The sequence below is a fragment of the Dermacentor albipictus genome, chromosome 2, assembly GCF_038994185.2.
Source record: "Dermacentor albipictus isolate Rhodes 1998 colony chromosome 2, USDA_Dalb.pri_finalv2, whole genome shotgun sequence".
NCBI lineage: Eukaryota > Metazoa > Arthropoda > Arachnida > Ixodida > Ixodidae > Dermacentor > Dermacentor albipictus.
The window spans coordinates 165,645,161-165,669,143 of NC_091822.1; the positions used below are offsets into that span (position 1 = coordinate 165,645,161).

Here is a 23,983-nt window from a genome sequence, read left to right on the forward strand (position 1 = left end):
ATTTTATGCACCCACAACCTGGGTAACGGCCCCGTTTCCTTCCGCTCTGCCTCTTGCCAGCCCAACTTGGCAAGAACGCGACGTCCCGCCGACGTCTGACTGAGCCGAACTCTTTGATTAGATAGATGAGCTTCTATTAGCTCTTCGACGACGTTGTGCTTGGCCATGCCGAGAAGCTTGTCGGTCGAAGAATGCTTCGGAATGCCCAGCGCCAACTTGGTTGCCTTTCGTATAATGACGTTCAACTGGTCCCTGTCTTTTTTCAGTAACTTGAGGTACGGCGCTATTAAAACAAAGCTATTAAATGCAGCGGGTATCCTTTGCCCACTACCGCTGAAATGCTCGCAGCTCTGGGTTCAAGCAAATTTTTTACAAAGCTAGATCTAGCTCAAGCTTATCAACAGCTAACGCTAGACGACGAATCGGCTGAAGTGCTCACAGTTAACACGATAAAGGGACTGAACAAAGTCAAACGGCTGCCGTTTGGAATTTCTATGGCGCCATGGGTATTTAAACGAGTCATTGATACGCTGTTAGCAGGCATTCCCGGCGTGAAAGCCTATCTTGATATCGTGATTTCTGGCCGTAACGCGGAAGAGCACGCCGAGAGATTAGAAACAGTGCTATCGCGTCTGCAGAATGCGCAGTTAAGAGTAAAGACAAGTGCGAATTCAACAAGCCGAGCATTGAATTCTTGGGTCACAGGATTGACGCCACGGGAATACATCCGAGCCGAAGCAAGACTGACGCCATCCGTAAAGCGTCCACACCTACAAGCAAAAAGGAGCTGCAAGCGTTCTTGGGGTTACTAAATTTTTACAGCACTTTTCTCAAGGGCAAGACTGAAGTGGCAGAACCCCTCTATCGACTGCTCGACCATGACCACGAATGGAAGTGGACAGGTGAGTACCAACGTGCGTTTGAGAGACTAAAAAAATTGCTTAGCTCCGACTCTGTACTTGTGCCCTATGACACCAAGCGTCCTTTGATTTTGTGCTGCGACGCATCTCCTGTGGGAGTGGGGGCAGTGCTAGCCCATCATACGACTGATGGGAAGGAACAGCCCATAGCGTATGCTTCCCGGACGCTTGGAGCCAGTGAACGTAACTATGCTCAGATTGATAAAGAGGGCTTAGCTGTTGTCTTTGGCGTGAAACGGTTCCACCAGTACCTTGCTGGGCGAGAATTTACGGTCATAACGGACCACAAGCCATTACTGGGCCTGTTTAACACGGACAAGAGGGTGCCTGAAGTTGTGTCGCCCAGAATGCTCCGTTGGATTTTATGTTTGTCTGCGTATAATTACAGCCTTCAGTACAGGCGAGGCCAAGAAAACTCCAACGCCGACGCACTCAGTCGTCTGCCAGCTCCGGGAGACGAAGACGAGCCACAGCCACCTGGGGACGTGCTCCTGTTGGAAGCTGTCGAGTGCGCACCGCTGCAGGCGGCAGACATCGCTGCGCTGATCAAGAAGGACAAAGTATTATCCATGGTAAAGGAATGGATCCTTAGTGGCTGGCCGTCAACACAACTGGACAGCAAGTTCGCGCCTTACGAGGTGAGTAAGACGGAGTTGTCGTTGCATCTTGACTGCATACTGTGGGGGAATCGCGTTGTAATTCCTAACGCAGCAAGAGAAAGTGTGCTTCAACTCCTACATGCAAATCACCCTGGGATGAGTGCTATGAAAGCGTCAGCTAGAGGGCTCATGTGGTGGCCGAAAATGTACCACGAAATTGAAGAGAGTGTACGACACTGTCAGCCATGTCAGAGTAACCGGCAAAGCGATCCCAAGGTTCCAGTGCATTTTTCGATCAAGCCAGATCAACCTTGGAGTCGCCTACACATTGATTTCGCTGGTCCAGTTAATGGAGAAGTATTTTTAATCGTGGTAGACGCGTACAGCAACTGGGCTGAGGTCGAAATCATGTCATCCATGAAAGCTACTGCTGTCGTCACCAGCTTAAGGAAGATGTTTGCGACACACGGTGTGCCAGACGTTATCGTTTCGGATAATGGCACAACATTCACTAGCTCGGAGTTGCAAACGTTTTTAAAGTGCAATGGTGTGCGTGCGATTTTCACTGCTCCTTACAATCCCGCCAGTAATGGTAGGGCGGAGAGAATGGTAACAGAAGTTAAAGCGTTAAAGAAGCAACAGGAAGGTTCAGCGCAGTGCAAGATTTCGCGGTTCCTGTTTAAACAGCACACGACGCCACATTCGGTCACGGGGAAATCTCCGGCAGAATTGATGTTCGGACGAAGGCTGAGGACAGCCTTAGACAGACTTCATCCGGACCGGCAATACGTGCCGGAACCGCAACGACCGGAGATTAAGAGGTTCCACGTCGGTGACGCGGTCTATGCTAAAAGCTTTTGTCCAGGTCCAAGGTGGAAGGCGGCCAGGGTTGTGGCAGTGCGAGGCCCGGTGTCGTACATCGTCCAGCTGGACAACGGCGAACGCCATCACAGGCACCGGTACCAGTTGAGGAGCGCCTGGACGACGCTCGAAGCAGATCCAGTCTCAAGTGCAGACTACCACGTCAGGCTGCCTCCTACAGCCAGACGACCACAACAGCTGCCGGTCAGCACGGAAGCAGCCGCAGGGGCAAGACCGGGCCAAGCTACCCAAGACCCGGTCGAGACGCGAAGATCAACACGCGTTAGACGGCCTATCGCACGTTATGGCATTGATGACTAACCAGACATTTTGCAGTTGTGTAACGAATCTTAGGGGAAAGGAATGTTGTATACTGATATCGGGTGTCACACTACATTTTCATGATAATCGCTTATCGGCCACGCAAGCAGCAGTCGGCAGATCACATGTTCATCACCCTCTAAAAAGGGCACGGCATCAATAAACGTTGTCTGTTCCACCCTGGCGTCCGACTGATATGCTACACATATCGATATGAAGGCTCGAGTGAAATGCTCACGAAGCAATGAGTACTTCCAGCTAACCGAATATTTTTGCCCTGGCTTGAATTTAACGTCCTGCACTGTAACAGCCAATATCGGTATTCAATGACGGGAAAAAACCGAAATCTTGGGACAACACTCTCCCAGACAAAGATAACTGATCTATGGAAAAATATACCGAGGAAAATAAAGGACTCAAGAGCGCATCGAAAACAAGAAACGGAAACTAAGCGCTGACACTTCTCGGATGCAATCCCGACGGTGTATTCAAGTGCAGCATTCATGGTAACGTTATATCAGAGCGGAGACACTGTTGGTCCTGGCAAAGAACAGAGTTGCTCTAATGAACACCGTCGTCAGTCTCGCAAATGAGAACTTACGAGCAACAGTAAGTATCAGACCACTTGTACAATCGTGCTGCATTGGAGAAAGTGCACGAAGCACCCGTTGAACACAGACTAACGAAAATAAAATTGCTCAGTAGGAGAACAATGGGGATACGTCAATAGTAGTGAGAAGTTGAGCAGATATAACCAGGAATCACCGCAGAAAAGATGTTGTAGTGAACAATTTAGTGGAAGGGATCCCAGTTGCTACAGACCAAATAGCCGTTACAAAATGCCGGATAAAAATGAAAGGAGATGATTCTAGTGTCAGATATACGTCGAAAATGATCTCAAGAAAAGGCATTAAAGTTGACAAGTTCGGCAGTTACTTGAATATTTGGAGAGCAACAACGTGAATGTTTCGTTCCGTGAATAATACTGGAGGACAAGTTCTACGGTCCACGAGAAGAAAAATAAGTACCGCCGACACTTGTCTCATTTGGCTTGAACAAAGTGTGTATATTGAAAAATCGCAGAAATTCAGCAAGCAAGCGAATGTGCACACAGTAGGTGAATACCAGATGTTTTTACGATAAAGACCCAATGAGACTTTAAAGACGCTTTCGGTAGGGCCCGTATCACAAGACGAGCAGCACCCGATCACATGTAAATGGAATAAATCCGTTGACTATTAGTGCGACACGTATATGGACCAACTTCACGGTGGAGTACGCGGTACACTGGCGCGTATACGCGTAAGAAATAATACGACAGTGCGTTGTGTGGCGAAGATACAATTCCAGATCCTTGTAAGAAGTACCTCCTCTTGAGGATAGAGTAACGAAGACCAAATTGTCTGAAATAGCTGGTCTACGTTTCAACGGTGCGCTGGGAGCAACTACAAAAAAAGTAAGGATACATAGCCAAAGTATGTGTAGCAACTTTCACAAGTGCCGTGGCAAGAGGTGTACACTGCGGAACTGTTGGAGGCGCTTCGCATCAGTTTTCTACACCATATTCGGCGTTTCTCAGCTCGAACATAAACGTGCACAGCAACAATGGAGAACGAATAAGGGATCGAATGCGGTCACAGGAACATTACGTCAATAAACAAGTGAACAATTTATGACCTATCACCAAGTGGAAGTTTCCTCCCCAAAACATTGTTTGGGGGCGGTTTCTGTGAAAGGCTCATTCGTAGTTTTCAAGTCTACCGCGGAAAGCGATCGGTGGATGTGTACTGCATAATGGAGAACTATACACCCGTGTATACGGAGTAGGTTGTATCATTAGAAAACAATCGTTCACACAAGTTCACGATGGACCTGGAGAACCTATTCTGCGAACCCAGTTTTCCTCCCAGTTTCTGCGGAGAAAACTAGGGGGTGGGTGGGGGGGGGGATATTGAATAGGACGGCAACCTTCGACAAAAGTGAACTATGTAGAGTTACTAAAGCATTGTGAAAAATGTGGCACTCCGAGTAGACGAAATAAATTACGGTTTAGGAAATGAAATCAGCTGAGAAATATAACCAGGAACGGAAGAAATTCTACGTCGTCATACCGGGAGAGCGACATACAAAAGCCTTTTGGAAATTCTGTGGCGAAGTTTTCCGAAGCATAAACCTAACCTCGAAGGTCTGCATAATAAATACATTCGACAGCAAATTTCATCGGAAGCCCATAAAATTTTTGTACTTGCGGGACCGGCAAGGTGTAGCAACAGGATTAAGGAGCACTGAAAGAACACTAAACATAGCCGTCAGAGGAAAACACGGCTTCATTCAAAAGCAGACGTTCGGAACCTTAAATGCCACAGGGCTTATCCGCCACACGAAGAAACAACCGTAGTACCATTGGAGTGTATAGATGGTACTTGCCAGAAGTAGTGCAGGGAGTTTAACGAATCTGCGCCTCCCAGCTGAAAGCCACCAGCGAGAAAAATGCAGGCGTAACACGGCCGGAGACTAGATGTGCAGAACCGCCCGCTGGATATGTGAAAATAGTTGCAACTGACAATAGTCTATTCTCAAGGTGCGCTAGAACGGACGCCAGGGATCGTCTCTGAACAGTATATTCAGGACAGTCGCACAGAATGTGTTCCAGCGTCTCCTCGCAAAGACAGGCATAGCAGAGAGCGTTGTCGGCCATTCCAATTTGAAACGAGTAAGATTTCGTGAAGGCCACCCCGAGCCATAAGCTAAAGCAGGGTGGCCTCACTTCGGCGGAGTCCAGTTGGAATACAGAGATGCATCAAGGAGGGCAGGTCGTGTTGGCGATTGCTCCGGTTGGTCTGGCTGCTTGGTGTGCAGCAGAGAGAGCGTGATCTCCTGTGCAAGCGCTCGAAGTATGTTGGCTGCGTAGGACCGTGAAAGTGGTATGGCCTCTTCCTGTGTGTCTTCAAGAGCTGTCCGAGCGGCTTTATCGGCGTCTTTATTACCTATGACGCCGCAGTGAACTGGCAGCCACTGAAACGTCACCTGATGTCCTTTCTCATGTGACGTATGGAGTAGGCATCTAATATCGAGCACGAGGTGTTCGAATGGCCCGCGACGCGGAGCTGATAGCACAGATTGTAGGGCTGCCTTTCAGTCACTGAAAACTGACCATTGTAAAGATGGTTTTCGATTGATGAAACAAAGTGCAGCGCGACGAGCAGCTAGTTCCGCCGTTGTTGATGTCGTTGGGTGGTCAGTCCTAAAGCTGATGGTAATACCTCTTGCTGGGACGACCACAGCACCGGACGAAAATTGGATGTTTGTGGAACCATCAGTATAAATATATGCACTGTCTGCGTACCTCTCGTGCAGAAGCAGAGACAGTTCTTTCAGCATAGGCGACGACAGCTCAGACTTTTTCCCGATTCTTGGTACGCTGAGATGGACTGTGGGGCTGACAAGACACCAAGGGGTATCGATGATTTAGATGTAGCGGTGGAGCCCGAGGGAAGTTTGTCGTTGTACTTGACGATAGCTTTAGAGAATGATGATTGGTGCCTATCTGAAGGTAGTGTTGCGAGGTGGGGATAGGTAGCACGTGCAAAATGTCTGATGTGCGTTCTCAGGGCTTCCACCATGTGAGCTTGCATTGGGTGGTCCCGAGCAATCGCAATAGTAGCCTCTGTTGACGTGCATCTGGGCAAACCAAGGCAAACTGAGTGCTTGAGCTTGTGCTGCCTGCAGAACACGAATATGTCTTGCAGGTGTTGTTTACTGCAGGTATAGACTATCTTAAAAACCGAGAAAGAGAGCTCTGTAGAGTTTCATCATTGCGTCAACTGACATCCCCCACGTCTTTCCTGTCAAGTAGTTAAACTGGGAGGTTGCTGTCAGGCGCCGTTTCATGTAGGCCACGTGCGGGCTCCAACAGAGGTCTCGCTCGATAATTATGCGAAGAAATCTGTGGGCTCTGACATAGGAAATGGTCCGCCCATTGATTGAGATGACATAAGGCGCAATTGGTTTGCGAGTAAATGCCACTAGGGCGCATTTTTGTGGTGATATGCTGAGGCCTTGTTCACACAAGTAGCTCGCTGTCAAAGTAGCCGCTCTTTGAAGCCGTGCACGTATCTGAGGACGTGTGACTGCCGAAGTACAGACAGATGTCTGCGTATATTGAAATTTTGGTGGTAGTTAGCAAGTATTCAGCAAGCCCAATAAGAGCGAGGTTGAATAGCGTCGGGCTGAGAGCACCGCCTTGAGGAACGCCCCTGCTGGTATAGCGTCGCGCGTTGGGCCATCGTCAGTTAACACATAATGATCTTGCAGATAACTTGCAATCCACAAAAATACTCGACCACCTAAGGCCAACCGTCACAAGAGCGTCGAGAATGGCCTCATGTAATACGCTATCATATGCCCCTTTCACATCTAAGAATAAAGCTGCAGATAATTTACCGGACCTTTCGTGCTGGACATATGAAACGAGATTAAGTACATTGTCGATGGAAGAGCGGTCACGTCGGAAATCAGCCATGGAATTCGGATAAATCTTGTAATGTTCAAGGTACCATTCCAGGCGGTGAAGGATCATCCGTTCCATTATCTTTCCTACACAGCTGGCCAACGCTATCGGGCGGTAAGAGGTGAGCTCTAGCGGGGATATGCCCTGCTTAAAGATTGGCACCAGGCGGCTCACTTTCCATTGGTCAGGAACATTTCCCTCCTGCCATGAGGTGTTGTAGAGACTCAACAATGCTATCCGTGCGGGTTCTTCGAAATAGCACAAGGCTCGGTATGATATACCATCTGGACCCGGAGATGAGCGCCTACAGAGAGCTAGTGCCACCTCGAGCTCCTTCATTGTAAAAGGAAGGTCCATGAGGCAATCACGGGAATGGGGGGCGTCATCTTGGGCTGGAGGATCTGGACGTGCCGCTTGGTCTGCCATCGGCGCACAAAAGTATTCTGCGACATCGATGTCTTGCCGTTCTTGGAAAAGCGCGATCGCCTTGAATGGAAAACGCTGTTCCGCATGGCAACGCATACCTTGCACCGTTTTCCAAATATGAGAGTGGCTTGCGGGGGTCGAGTGTCTGGCAAAACGTTGCCCAAAGTTCCGACGCTAATCTATCCATTCGACGCTGAATCTTTTGAATCCTCCTGGCTGCCCTAAGGTCATGGATTGATTTTGTACGTCGATATCGACGTTCTGTTCGGCGACGAAGTGCTCGAAGTCGCTCTAATTCCATGTCGAAGTCGTTTCGCGTGTAAGATCGTCAGCACGCGAGTGGCGTTTTGCATCGTATTTTTAATTGTTTGCTCTAACCCACAGGGTGGACCCTCGCGGCAGGCATCTTCCATATCAGATTTGAGGTTGGCCCATTGAATCGTCCAAACGATTTTCCGTGGGCCAGATCTAGACGACAAGCCTTTGATGTTCAGATAGGTAGGAATGTGATCACCCCCATGTGTCTCAATATCTGGAAACCACTTCACATATCTGGCGAGAGAGTTGGAGACGAAAGCAAGGTCGAGGCAGCTGCCGTATTTCACGCCTCGAAGAAAGGCGAGGCTACCATCGTTCAAGAGAGTAAGGCCATAGATGTCGGCGATGCTTGCTAATCTTCGTCCTCTTGCATTTGTCTTTGTATTTCCCCATGCTGGATGGTGTGCATTGAAATCTCCTATGATGACCCATGGGGCGGGACAAACACTCAAGATATCCGCTAATCGGTTAGTATCGAAATTGCTGGAAGGCGATATATACACGCCTATGAGAGTAAACAAGAGTGTTCTTTTTAACTGTGATGCATATGTATTGATTGTCGTCGTGGGGCGCAATTGGTTGCAAAACTTAGGCGAGTTCACGACGAAAAAAAAAAAACTGATTTTGCTGCATGCACCATTTATTTATGACATGATACATTCGTATCCTGACAGTCTGATTGGTTTCGACAAGTTGGGCTCACAAATGATGAGAAGAAAGACATTGGTGTACCCATACTGACGGAAATCTGAAATTCGTGATTTTAGCCCTCTGGCGTTCCACTGGATGACGGACGCTGCCTTGACTTCTTTTCGGAAGGATGGGGTATGGGTAGCCATCTTTCTAGTTGAGGGATTCAAGCACTGGGCTTAAGGCGTCCAGCACTTTAAGAGCGCAGCAGACGGTGTCCCCATGTCCACTAAAATCGTTCGGATGGTCTCCATGAGGGAACGTAGCACCGAGATGACTTGACGATCTGTCTTAGGTGAATCATCAATGGCCGGAGAAGGCTCTGATGGGGCCGCGACCTTCTGAGGTTCCTTAGCAAGGGAGCGGCTCGGTACCGTGGGCCATTCCTCTAAAGAAAGTCTTATCTGATTCCCTCGTGGAAGTGTTGGGCCCTTTCGCGGCGCGACTAAGTGGTACCGTAGTGGTGCGGGTACTATCGCTTCGCGCATGCGCCTTCTTTGAAGACGTACGATCGTGTTGACGTCGACGCCGGACTACTTCAGCTGCCTCCCTGTGGGCCGTATTGTCTCTGGCCATTTGCTTCAGAACCGCGCGCTCCCTCTTGATGCGGGGACAGTCTTTAATGCAAAAGCGTTAAGATGGTCGGTGACGGCAGGAGTGGTGATCAAGGTCATCATCTGCGACGCAAGAAGGAAAGTAAACAACCGGAAAAGAACAGCTGGAACCACAAAGAAATGGACCACTCACCGTAGGTGCTGCACGGTCGGGCTCCGCTCCCGACCGTAGGCGACGTAAGGTCGCCGCAATAGCTAAAAGCTGGCGAGGCAATTTCAGAATGGCGTTTGCTTCCGTGATTCCACATTTCGCTCGATAGCACTGACGCGCCCGGGCTACCTTGTCACGAAATAGTGGGGACGGGTCGCAAGGCCATTCGGAAGGGTCCATGTCCCTGACGCACTCGTAGAGGACGGCTATCAGCTGTAGCCTGCGGAGTGTGAGCTAAGCCTTATGTCAGCTAAAACCTGAAGCTATACGCCGCCACCCGCAACACGTGGCCCGTCCTCTTCGAGTCCGGCACGGAGAAGACCCGTGTGGCCGCAAACCATGCCCACGAAACATCGGGCTTTACAGCTAAGCAATTTTGTAATGTAGCTGTACATTACAAAACTACAAAACAGTTAACTTCCCTAAGGCGTGCGCCACCCTCGCCAGCTAGACCATCTGGAATATGCACAAAGACCACCTGATGAGCGTTCAGGACGCTCGATGCGAAGCTCGCAGAGACGACGCTCGCCGTGACGAGGCGTTGCTGCGCAGGTCCTGGGGTTGTAGCCACACTCGGACTTGGATGTCCAGTTGCCGGCCGATGTGCAAACGGCCACAGCCGTGGAAGGATTGTTGCTCAGAAGCATCTGATCTGGAAAGTAGGCAAGAAAATACTTGGAATTTTGAGCGGAAACCAGTGCTGCCAAATTGTCACGTGTAATTTTGCCACATATGTGGGCGAAAAGTTTCCACACGCCAGGACCAAATTTATTCAGAAAAGCATCCATACGCTGGGAGGAAGTGGCTTGCCGAGAACCTGGGGCCAAATTCACTGCAGCTGACTGAACTGAACCCCATTCGACAAGGAAACGCTAAACAAGCACGATGGAGTCCAAGATATGTACGGCTGAGTGGCCGGCTGTTAAGAAAAAGGGGAAGTTTCGAAACCAGGTACAGCGCCTTGATAAAATCCCTTTCACGCCTCGGACATCAAGTTCTAGTGGCAGCTATTCACGCGTCCAAGTAATATACGATGTCAATCAAGAAAGCTATCTAAATAAGAAGCTGCACTTCTCGTTCCTCATCGGCATGTTTCAAGCGTCATACTTGGCTTAGAAAATAATTACACGGTGTTCAGTTTGTTATACATGGCCACGTTTTGCCTGAACACGACCCAAAACGTATGAAACTGGTGGTCATAATCCCGTAGTGGAGCAATTCAGCGCCTTAACGAAAGATCTAACCCGCTTTGCTGAAACCGCTTACAAAATTTAGTCAAACTCGCACTGGAGACTCAAAAAGTGGCCGAGCTCGCTTACGTGAGCCTTTGGCAATGCGTGTCATTGCAACTTGCAGTCAGCTGGAGAAAGCGCAACCGAAGCTGGCCAACCGTAAGATGAAATTCAGAAATGTCGCAAAATAGAGTCCGTGTAGTAAAATTCAGGCATGTCGCATTGACTTCAGTTGTCTGCGAAGATAAAAACTATTGCGCATATTTGTTCACTGCATTTTTTAGGCTTGCAGCGCAGCTCAGAAAGAGCAAAAAGGGAGGTGGAAGGGGTAATGAAAGGGAACGGAGAACAGAGTGAACGTTCCCTTTGATTACCCCTCTCCCCTTCTTTTTTGCCCTTTCTGAGCTGCGCTATACTAGTGGAGAGAAGTCAGGACATAGCAGCTCGGCCAAAATGCCACGCTTTTGTAAACTGCAGCACATTAAAGCGAAGAAGCACTTCTGACGTCAAATTTAACACGTTTTTCATTGCCAGAATAATTTCCACCGAAATCTCGAACATTATCCACAATATGTAAAATTTCACACCTTTTGGCAAAACTGCCTCGGACGTTCTCCGCGCTCACCGCCATCCAAAACGGTCATCTGCAAAACGAGAAGAGCAGCGGGCTCATTGTTGACCACTCGAGGACACAGCCAAAAGTACGAGACGTCAGTACGCGATACTCACCAGCAGTGGCGGGCGAGGAGCAAGGTTCCGACTGCCAGCAGGACGCCATGGGTGAGGGAAAATTGGCCAGATTACGAGTGGCGCTCTAGGTGACCTCCCGAAGGGGACGTTGGGAGGATGGCAAACGGGGAGCAGCCTACTGGATAACTTATGGGCTTCAATCGAACGCAGACGTCGGGATCCTGAAAAGACAAGATTCCGTACTGAGCATTTCCACTAAAACACCCCAAAGCGTTTTGCACACAAAAGATTTCTCGGTTTCCTTAAAAAGCACGAAAGCGGTCTCGCGACACCAGCGGAGTTTTGAACGGGACAAGTTAACTGAGCTACCAATGTTGCAAGCAAAGGAAGCAATAAAATATTAAACAGTCGCTGGAATGCAGTAAGAATATTTCTGGACCTAAGACGGGCCTTTGATGAAGTCTAATAGTAAGCCCTTCTTACGGAGTTTTTTTTACAGAATTAGTGGGTGGGGGCTTAACTTAATTAGAATCTATCTCCAAAATTGTGGCAATGGGTTTCGCGGGTGCATCTACCTCCAGATAACGTCAATGGCTAAAGGTGTATCACAAGGGTATTTTAGGGTAGCTTTTATTTTTTGTTTTATAAGTAAATAATATCGCTACCATTCCACCAATAGGAAAAATAAAGGTTTTGTACGCGGATGACATGAATTTTGTCTAGTGCTGACTTAACAGATAAAGTCAAACCGGTGGTTAGGAGAGTTGTCAAAGTTGCCAGATGTGAATGAAGAAAAAAATATGGGGTTTTACGTGCCAAAACCACTTTCTGATTATGAGGCACGCCGTAGTGGGGGACTCCGGACACTTCGACCACCTGGGGTTCTTTAACGTGCACCTAAATCTAAGTACACGGGTGTTTTCGCATTTCGCCCCCATCGAAATGCGGCCGCCATGGCCGGGATTCGATCCCGCGACCTCGTGCTCAGCAGCCTAACACCATAGCCACTGTGCAGCCAGATGTGAATGAGCTGCAATTGAATTGCAGCACATAAAGCAAAGCAACGTGGACATTTTTTTGTAAGTTTTCGAAGCATGGGAGTAAACCGTTAAGGTCTAGCGGCATTGATCATATAGACCGGACAAACAGTATAATATTGGATGCTTTTCATGACTACCTTGGAATGACGACGTTGGAAATTTAAACGTGAAGCGATCTAATAGAATGGGTGCTTTAGGAAGGACGAGACCAAATGCCACTTAAATGCAGGTCAAGTCCAGCTTCGAGACGATCACAGATCCAGCGTGTATTGTAATGTGGGGCAAAACTTCAAGTACTAAAATTAAAAGGCAAACGACGAAATAAAGCATTTGCTTTCGCTTCAAACATGCCGAAAAACAGGCTACTAGGGATTCCCGAGATAATTACAAATTGCTATTCGCAATCCAACCACGCGTGCATACTGGCGACATAACACTGAGGTTAAGAGATCTACAAATAATTTATAAACAACCAAGGACAAATTACGGCAGACAGCCTTGACTTCTTGAACCCCGCTGTCTGGAATGGTTGCAATATTGAAACTGAAGTTCAGCAAGCAAAGTCCTAGAGACATTTCAGCAAGCTACCAATCCTTGTTTTTTTCCCCCAGGCTTAGCTAGTACACAAAGTATCTTTTTTTGCTTTTTAGATGCCACGTTTTCCGGGGCTATCCAAGTTCACGCAACAAATGGTTAGTAGGGTTTTCCTCGCCTAAAAAAGTTTTGTATTGCGTTATCATTGCTAGAGACTTGTTTCATGTTTACTCGATAACTATGCATACTATCTTCGTACTCCTTTTTGCTAATTCCCTGTATCCTCCCCTCACGCAATACTCCTTCGGGAGCCTGTGAGGGAACTGAATCAATCGCTGACAGAACGTTAAGCTTTGTTTAGTCATGTGATGAATTATAATTACAACATAGTAAATGCATTTCATACTTATGAAATGGTAGTCCAGATAAGTGAATTTTGATGAAGTGCATAAAAATTTACATTTCTATTTTAGTGAGAATGATATGTTAGCGCTTTCACTGGAATGCAAGATATTGAGGACAGGGACTTAGCTACCGACAAGCACTTGTATTCCCTGGTTTTCCTCATTCTGTTTCCTTTGTCGTATACTAGTCTAAGCGATCAAAGAACTTTATGTAACGAAAGGGAAGGTGAATCTGAAACGAACTGAAGAAATAAGGCTCATTTTTCGACCACTCTAGGACAAAGGCGTAGTACGAGTGGTTTGTGCGTGGTACATGCCCGTAGCTAAGAAGGGCGATAAGCGATCTCGTCTGCCGGCGAGACCGCACCGGCGAAGGGGAACGGTCGGTCAGGGTACGAGCGGTGCTCTAGGCCATCTCCTGAGGGGGACGTTGGAAGGATGGCAAACGTGGAGCAGCCCGCTGGATATCCATCTTACACGTGGGCTGCAATCGAAAGCACAGGTCAAGATTATGGAACAGTAATGCATGGATGCAGTAAGGCAAAGTGCTGGGGGAGTTGGTGCATACCGAACAAGGAATTAAACCAGTTGAACAGGCGCATACACACCAAAAAGCATAGGACGGTGCTCTTTTTTACTATCAAGCCACTCAACCAGCATCGTCCTGTGCACTTATTTGCACTGTGTATGCATCTTGATGGCTGGTTTAGTTGCTTGTTCAATAATGCATGGACATGGCATTGCTACCAACACTCGCCTCGTAATTGACCAGTTTTACGTTCTGCAGCCAGTGTTCGCGCCGGATCTGCCGGCGCGCGTGGAACAAGCAGTGCGGTTCGATGCGACTTTGCTGCGCTGGAGCACATCGCCAGATGCTGCTCCCTGCTACACGTTTTGTCGGATTAAGTGGCGAGACTGAACGGCTACACGTGTGGACCGCTCTGCACATATCGACATAGCGCAACCATACCTCAGAATTTGAAAACTCCGCACCGTCAACGCCGTGGTGACTGGGCATGGCAGAGCTACCTGCACTCGGGTCTCAAATTAACCCCCTCGCCTACATTGTGCAGGTGGGTAAACGTTGTGGTACGTGGGTAAGCGCGGGCAATACTTTTTTTTTTTTAGTAGCGCTGGCCTTCCCACGACCATTCTTGGTCATCGACACGGCTCTGTACTGGAGCTTACTTATGCGAGGGTACATCGAAACAAACCCAGGCTTAGACCTTAAGCAGATCGCTAAGGAACTCGAGGAAACAGCTGTCGATATTCAGGACGTTTAGGAATAGAGACTGGTTGAATAAAAAACTAGTTAACAACGCTGCAAAAAAAAAAAATTGATGCTTGCGATATCTAGGTTAATAGTATGAATGAAATAATTGAAATAAGACAATCTAGAAAATGTCAGTAGGTTTATGGCATAAGTTATATAATTATATCGTTTATGGCATACGGCGTCTATAGCGAACGAATACGCAAGTAGAAGATACCGTTGATACGGGGTTTATTGACAGCGGGAAGCTAAGTTACGCGTAATCGTGCGCTGAGCAGCCGAGCCATTCCCGACAGACGGAAGCGCGCGTTGCAGCGCCGAACCTTCCATCATCTCAGCAGTAAAGAGGCAAGAGTGACACACGAGCTCTCTTCGGCTTACGCAATCGGGACATGCTCGGTCCGTAAGCGGTCACTAGTGAACGTATCCACGGTTAATGCAAGGTAAGACGAAAGGCAAAGCAAACCATGTTATATGTAAGCTCCCGAATTCTCGACGAAGGATACTTCAATGAGGTTACAAATTGCAAAATACGGATATGGTTTATCGAGGAAGACGGCAGGAAAAGCACGAAAACACAAGTTTGAGACGGAACTAAAGAATCTAAGAGATACGAGAAAGTCGATCGCGTTCGAGAGGCTATGCAACAACAATCGGCTATAACTGTGTGCTGCGACCGTAAAAAACAGTGCGATTGCAGACAAATGTGGGGTCATCGAACATGTTGGAATTTCTGTGAAACGAAGCTTTCTTGAAGCTGTTCACAGGGCGTCTTTGACGGAACAGGCGCGTCCACGTTCTTTTGTGTAATTAACCTCGCTACACAATGCGACATCTTAAGCAGGCTTGTATTTATTCGTGTCTTATTTTAATTGCACCGGCTGCTTCCTCGGCAGTTATCCGTCCTGTGCATGTGCCATTGCACCACCTACTTCTTGGCCGATCCCTCGCTGAGGCTATGTGCCACAGTATAAAAATCTATTGTAATATATCGTCGAAGCACTCGAAGACTAAGCAAGAGAGCCGCTTCGTGTCGCGAGCACGTGCTACTTTAATAAACCACTCATATTTGAAGCACTCATCGGTCTATAGTTTTCATCAATGGTGCTGTGAACCAGCCTACTACCTCTCCGCCCATAAGGATGGTCAACCTGCTAAGAAGCAGAAAAGGAAACGGTGGTGGAGCAGCGGATCGGGAAACGCGACCGAAGAGAAGACCATATATAAGCATCGGACCAGCTCACTGAGAAGCAAGACGCCATTGTTACACGACTAGAAATGAGCGAAGCATATATTTACGAAAAAAAGCAAAGCAAAGCAAAGCAAAAAGCAAAAGCAAAGCAAAAGCAAAGCAAAGCAAAGAAAGCCCTACATCACGAAGCTGATCAAGGCAATTACCAGACAAAAGTTGCACACGACGCAAGAGAATAAGCGAAAGCCTCAACAGCACAAAAGAACAAATGGAGGAATTTGTAAGAGAAAATACTGCCGAAGCAGTATTTGAATGATAGAGTACGACATGAAAATAACGACGATCTTGCCTACAATAGAGTTCAGAATTCAAGGGGCCATACAGTTGGATTTGAACAGTGGAACGCAGGTGGCATCACAGTTCAGAAGACGCAAGGGTAATACATGAGCTACCAAATGTGCAAATGACAAAGTTTGGCGGAAGAGCCCTGGAGTCGAATCGCTTCTGGACTCAATACAAGTGAGCAGTTCACCTCAGACCTAACATGAGCAAGGGACAAGTTTATTAGCACCTCTAACCGGAAAGACAGCGTATGCTTTAGAAGGGCTTCATTGCTTTATCTGGATATGAAAGTTGCGATGAAGCGATAAAATACTGCGAACAAGTTCGGAAATCGTGAACGATCGGTGGAGCTGCGCATGAGTGAGGTTGGCGCAAGAAACTGATTAAATATGCAAGATAGGACACGGAGAGCAGTTGAACAGATTGTCGGTCTGCACCTTCAGTGATACGAGTGCCAGTTTCGCGTCGATGTTGACAACGTTGAAGAGAGCAATTCCACCGGAGTTATCGGTGCAGTTCCAAGTCACAAGGAGCAATGAAAAAACAGCTCAGCCATGAAAGCTAGCGCGCGAAGCAACAGGAAAGCAATGCAAGGAAAAGCTGGACAGGCTTAAGGTATTCCAGCGATAGCAAATATCTTGCGAGGAAGACGGTGTTAACAGGACAGGACAGTTGCGAAGCCAAGGAATAATAGCATACAGATTTATAGCTCAGAAACAGAAGCTGCCTGTTCTGCAAGCAGAACAACCACGTAACTGAGGACTGTCATCGGAACATTCCAATGAGGAAAAAGAAACATTCTCACTGAGAATAGAGTGTTTCAGATGCAACCGACCAGAACACTGCACCTATGTGTAGAGGAAGAGGAAAATACAAGCAGTGCAAAGGACAACATGCTAGATAAGTAGACATAACGGTGCGGCAAGGAAAGGTGGAGCAGGTCAGAACAGAACTAGCGGAAGCAACGACGGCTACTCTACACGCAACTGAAAATGTGAAACAATTTTGCGCTTTTGGAGATAGCTGTAGCTAGGATATGGAGAGAATAAGGTGGCAGACAATACCGATTAGTATTAGACAGCGAACGCCAGCGGATATTTATTGCAGCTGGATTAGTAAAAAGAAACAGGAGCGAAGATATTACAGGAAAGGCCGACGACTGGTTCATTCGAAGGAGACGAAAAATTCAATTTAACGTTGTCCAATTAACTGTAGCAACGCGAGGAAAGAAATCAGCCGTGGTAATAGAAGATGTACAAGCCGACGTGGCATCTGTTGTCTACCTGCTACAAATCAGAATTCCAAGGAGAAAAATGGAAAGCTACAAGTGTTGGATGACAGAACCGAGACGACTGCAACAGATGCCATAGGACTGCTGAAGGGCTCAATCATTGGGAGTTCTTCGCTGGTAGAACGTAAAATGTCGAAAGCAGATTGATCGCAGTCGAGACAATGCGGGGCTGGGTACTGCAAGGCCCCCAAAAAGGACTCCAAAACAATTTCGCCAAGCATGAAATCAAACAGTCATGGTTCTGAAGGTTGAAGCTGCGGAAACAATTCAGCAAGAGATATACAAAGGTTTTGGAGCATGAAATCAATGGGAATCCCCAAACAGTGTCAATACTAAAGAAGCCAAAATTCAATCACAGTAAAATACAAGTAAACGGTCACTATCAAGTCCACTTGCAGTGGAATGAAAGCGTTAACTTGTAAATCAACAAGGAAAATGCAATGAAAAGACTGCCGAAAAGGTTGAGGAAAAACGAAGATATTGTCCCGTGATACTGATGGCCATGAGGCGGCATGACAGTCATGAGGTGTCCTCAAGCTGTCCGAATTTGAGTTCTGTCCCATGCTTTCTTCAACTCAGCGCGGATAATCCACCGACGGAGTAGTCGGCTGCAGTGTCTACAAGCGCGTGGACTTCGTGGATGTTGAGAAGCACGTCGTGGCCAAAAAGGCGAAACAACTGATCAAAGAGGCGGCAATGAACTCGGGAAAATGGACATCCGATGAAGAGATGGATGAAAAACTTTAATAAGGTCCTGAGGTACGCGACTCGCCTAAACAAAATAGACGAAAACGACGACGATCACATAGGGATTCGATCGAAAAGATACACAATGCTTCTTGCCATTTTATGGTAGTACTCAAAAGACGTGCTATATTTTCCTGTGGAAAAGTATGCACCCTTAGCAGCTACAACGTACTTAACCAAAACGACTGTGCTGCAAAAGCAACAGGAAAGATACTTGATGCGCTTGGCTTGCCATCACCTTTAACGATACGCGCAGGGATAGGCTTTCAAAAATTAGAGAAGGGACGATGCGCGAGGTGAGCCACTCCTAAAGGAGAATGCGACAAGTGGAGAGACCTGACGTCTAAAACGAAGGAGCTGCTAGTTCTAGTTCAATACTACGCAAGCAAGGATCAAGTAGAACACCCATATAAGCATTACGTTGACGGAAGTCGAACAGCATAAGAAGCGGCACTATACTTGGCAGTAGTATAAAGCGATGGAACAAAGTCAAGCCTGCCTTCAGCGAAAAGCGACGTAGACCCAATCAGAGAACCAAGTTTAGCAAGACTTGACCTATTGGCAGCGGTGATAGCATCAAGGCTAGGCGTCTTCATCAAAAGTCCCTTCACAAGAATTGAAGCAGCCTGCTTGACCGACTCAGTGGTTGCACTTCATTGTATCAAAGGGACAAGCAAAAGGGATACATTTGTTAACAGAGTCGCAGAAGTAAGAGAAAACACAATCGAGTGAGTCGTGCTTTCAAGGTGAAAACAGGCTGGCCCATCTACACACACGTGGTATAAGCGCAGTGACGTTGACAGACTCGAAAAATAGGGTGGCATGGACCCGAATGAGTGACATCCGTGGAGCCGCAAACAGCAAGCGTGATTCACACGAATGTACAGATGGACGATGAACACGAATGACATTGTTACAACCCTGCACAGAAGCGAGAAAATTAATCTTGGAAATCAAAAATTCGTCCTACGCGCGGCATCTAAGAGTAAGAGCATGGGTATTCAGGTTCATAGACAACTCAAGATCACAAAGGCCGTTTACAGGAAAAGAGAATTGCAGAGACATATTGGATACGACAGAAGTACTACTCAGGCAGCCAAGTGGCAATGCCGATTCGAGCGCTAAATAATTTAAAATAAATGGACAAGTATTGTTACAAGAAAGGACTTCCAAGACATACTTTTGCACTACAGCCAAGAATCAAAGCCGGCGCGTCATCGTATTTCCAAAGGACGGGTATTTCACTGAACAGCCAATACGTCACGTTCATCAAATATTGCGCGGCGGATTTCAAGCAAAGCTAGCGCAACTGCGGGTTAAGTTCTGAATATTGCAAGGCCGCCAAGCTGTAAAAAGTGTTTTAAATAAATGCGTAGTCTGCAAGAAACATAACACAAGACCGGCCAATGAAATTCTGCCTCCCCTCCCGGCGGACAGAGTCAACGAATCAGGGTAATTGCAAGTCACAGGAGCTGACCTCACCGGAACACTTTATGCGAAAAACAAATACGACATTTTAGAAAAATACGTACTAATTTTCACCTGCGCGGTAACGAGTACACCAATGACATGTCGATATCCAGTTTTCTTTTTCAAGCTTTCCGGCAATTCACCGCACGACGGGCTATACCTGCCGAAATCTGCTCGTGCAATGTCAGTACCTTTACTAAGGCCGAGAAGGAAATGCTTGAAGCTGTTGGGCACGAACGGGCGAAGGATTACTGCATTACACACCAACGGAAAATAGCCGAGTGCGCCGCATGGAGGTGGGGGAGGATTTTTCGAGCGCCTCATACGAAGCCTGAAGACATCGATGCGAAAAATCATCTCAAGAAGTACAACTACAGTGGAGAAGCTACGCATAATTGTAGCATAAGCTGTAGGAACACTCAAGAATTGACCGTTAACATACGTGCATAGCGCACCTAATGAGCCCATGCCACTGATACCAGCAACTATGGGCTGAAGCCAGCAGCTTCAAAGTGAACAAGGCCATATAACGGAAACGTTGAAGCATGGCGAAGCAGCGAACTCGTGAAAGCTTGGTGGACGAGATGGCACTGCGAATATATGAAGTAAATACCTTCTACTGTCAAGCCAAAACGAGACAAGCGAAACCATTGTCCAAAGGCGATGCAGTGTTAAGACCGGGTCGAAGAACATGTTGGAAAATGTGCCAATCTGAAAGAAGTTACCCCGGATTCGACGAAATAACAAGGGCTTGTCCAATTCAGAAAGGCAACAAATAATTTCTCGGAACATCTGCGAACATCTTTGATGGGTACCGGAAATAGCCCGTCGAAGCCTATCTCAGTGCAAGTTGGAAGGCGGGAGCCTGTAAAATATCTTCAAGGTACTCGAAGACGAATACGAGAAGGACTCCTTGTCGCGAGCTACTTCAATAAACCATTCATGTTCGAAGCACTCACCGATCTCGATCGTTCTAACATGCGTCAACACGCCGCGGTCATCCAAGAGCTTGTTAGAGGGTGCGCAGTGTGGAATCTCGCACTTCTAGGCCCGATACCTCGCTCTGGGAAAGTGCCCCACGTATTATTGGTTTGGCACGTAAGGCCCCATAATTTAGTTTACCACTTCTATCACTCGCCGTGTAAGGCAATGATAGTGCGGACCTTTCTCCCCGGCTACGGACAATGGTGCACAAGGAAATCCCGCATCGCTGTGCGTTGTGTACACGACTTGTTTGCTTACGTAGAGCACACAAGGCAACATACCACACTAACTCTGCGCTAGAATGCATCCGACGTGAAAAAAAAAAAAACAATCGTCGCCAATTGCCGTCAATTAAAGCAAACAGTAAAGAAGCCTTCGCTTGCATCGATTCGAACTGCGCGCGAGCCGCGTAGTTTACTTTTTGTGCCCTGTGGCGTTCATTATCACCTACGACATGCGAGCACCTGGCAACGCGGCCACACGTTGCAGCGCCTACCAAGGGCGTTTGTGCCTTAAGTAGTCCCACCTGCTGTGCTCCGAGTCAAGAGCGGCGGTATTGGGAATAGCAGTAACAACAATAATAACTATGAATAATATTAGTAACAATGGACAACAAGGAATAATAATAATAATAATAATAATAATAATAATAATAATAATAATACGACACAGCGATAGTACGAATATTGTTTAAGCGATATTTACCAGTAGTAGCAAACGAAGTGCGCCGTAGCAGAAGGACGACGTGGACGTGGAAATGCAAAGGAGCCGACGCGGTCAGCCACGGTAATAGGTGCTCAAGGCCATCTCCGGTGGGGGACGTTGGGAGGATGGCAAACGTGGAGCAGCACACTGGATATCCTTCCGACTCGTGGTCCGCAATCTCGAAAGCGGACCTCGGGATCCTGAAACGACAAACAAGGTTTTTATTTTAAGCACTCGAGAACACAGATGTAGTACTATTATTCATCTGCATGTGGTATTTACCCGGTGCAGGGCCACAAGGCCACTCCGACGAGGGAACACAGTAGGCCGGGCGCGGTGCGAGTGATGCTCTGGAAAATAGCGAGGACAGTAAGCCCACAACGAAAAAACGAACAGCAACAACGGCAACGAAACGGGCCGCTTACTGTAGCTGCTGACCGGCCCAGCTCCGACGAATACAGCAGGCGACGTCCGGCGTCGAGGTGCTGCGTAGAGCGGGTTAGTGCCTAATAGCTGGCGAGGTAATGTCCGAATGCCGTTTGCTTCCGTCATCCCACATTTCGCTCGATAGCACGCGCTCTGACGCGCGCGGGCTATCTCCGACACGAAATAGTGGGGTCGGGTCGCAAGGCAATTCGGATGGGTCCATGTCCCTGACGCAGTCGTAAGAGGACGGCTATCAGCTGTTGCCTGCGCAGTGTGAGCTAACCCTGTGTGCCAGCTAAAACCTGAAGCTATACACCGCCACCCCGCAACACGTGGCCCGTCCTCTTCGATTCCGGCACGGAGAAGACCCGTGTGGCCACAAGCCATGCCCACGAAACCTCGGGCTTACAGCTAAGCAACAACACTAACTTTACAGAATCTTGTATTGCATCTATACAACCCTAGTGGGCGCTAGCTAGTGCAACTGAACAAACAGTTAACTTCTCTAAGGCTTGCGCCACCCTCGCCAGCTAGACCATCTAGGAAAAAATGCACAAAGTGCACACACACAGGCCTTTTGAGCGTTTAGGACGCTCGATGCGAAGCCCGTAGAGACGACGCTCGCCGTGACGAGGGGTTGCCGCGCAGGTCCTGGGGTTAGTGGCCACGCTCAGAGTTCATCCACAGTTCAATAGTCCCGGCGCCGTCGGGGGGTGGAAACGCGCACAAACAAAAGGACGAGTACTCGGCAGGAACGACTTGCGGCTTATATACGCTGCGCCGGCTCGACCGGAGTGTCGTCGGCGTATAGCAACGTAGTTATGCCGGCTGGCGGTCACTTACACTCCGGGAGCTCGAAAGCGGGGCCAGGAATTGCCGAGACGGCAGGCGGGTCGGGCAACAAGTCTCTCGAGGAGTGCCTCACGTTTTTCAGGCCCCGGTGCATGAAGCCGGTGCTTCCAGAGTCTGCCGAAGGCGAGAACATGCGCAGCGTGTAACTTCGACAAGCGCTGACACTTTTAGCGCGTAATTAAGACCAGCAGGAGCTCGAGGTAGGGCGCGACGCAGAAGGCAGCAGACACGACGCACGCTGAAGCAGACGGAAAATGAAAAATGGCGGCCCAAGGCCCCGGATGCTCGCTATAATCCCACGACGACCAGGATGCCAAGCTCTTCGGCGCATGCGTTGATACGCCCGGACCATTTCTTTTCTTCTCTCATTGGTCTAATGTCGAACTACGTCACCGGCTCGCTAGCCGCCGTACCGCTGTTATCACCGCGACTGGCGCGAGGGCGATGGTAAAACCAAAGGAATAAAAAAAAAAAAGTTGCGTACTGCGTAGTTGCCGAGCTCGGAATGTTCTAGAAGCTTCCACATGCTTCCACTGTGTTCTTAGACGTGCAATGGCGTTAGCGCTTTCGCCGTAGTTTTATGGATGTTATAACCCGCGGAGGGAATCTTCGCGGTTCCGTCATACAGGTTCCGTGGCCGCCTTCACATTCGCGTTGGGCTCCGGCAGCGAGCATGACTTGCAACTCGTGAGCGCGCGCCGCGACATGCGTCGAGTTGTCTGTGCGCGCAGTCGTCTGCTCCTGCCGCATCGTTTTTCTTGGAACAAAAAAAAAAAAACGAAATTCTGTAGCTTCAATTACGTGCCCGAACGACGCGATCTTATTTTGAGACATGGCGTAACAGGGGCACTAACGGGCTAATTTCGACCACCTGGGTTTCTTTCACGCGCATCTACAACCAAGCACACGAGCGTTTTTTGCATTTCGGCCGTTATCGAAGTGCGACTGCCGCGGCTGCGATGGAACCCTCGATTGAGCAGCGGAACCCAAGAGCCACTCCACCTGCGCCACTTGTGCTTTTTCCGGATGTAGGTGTCCCAGAACGCTAGCATTCGGTCTTTGTTGGCAACGTAATAGGGAGGCGGAGAACGAAGAGCTCAGTTAATAGAAGGCCGTTCTTCCTCTACTCTGAATGACTCGGCAAAAAAGACATCGCGAAAGATTTTGGACGAGAAGATCACACGCATGAAGATTTCATAAACCCAAGAAATATCATGACAAAATTATTCTATGCAGCAACTAATCACAAATAACACTTTTCAATATATTTGGATTCCTTGTTGAAAACTTCGTTTACCAGATTACTGCATCTGATCCCACCACCTGCTTCCTTCGCGTTGGTATGGTCGGTAGTATATAGAGTTAATTTTCTTTACTTCCTAATTTTTTTC

The 23,983-nt window shown here is 48.1% G+C and overlaps 1 long non-coding RNA gene across 1 annotated transcript; it reads right to left on the reverse strand.

Moving 5' to 3' along the window:
• Positions 1–8,653: 8,653 nt before the first annotated feature.
• On the reverse strand, positions 8,654–23,545 carry LOC139055601 (uncharacterized). The gene is made up of 7 exons (XR_011511879.1): positions 21,740–23,545; positions 21,597–21,664; positions 21,315–21,514; positions 13,628–13,794; positions 11,372–11,553; positions 11,230–11,286; positions 8,654–10,062 (listed from the first exon to the last, which is right to left on the reverse strand). It is a non-coding gene; the product is annotated as an uncharacterized lncRNA (long non-coding RNA).
• Between the last annotated feature and the right edge of the window lie 438 nt (positions 23,546–23,983).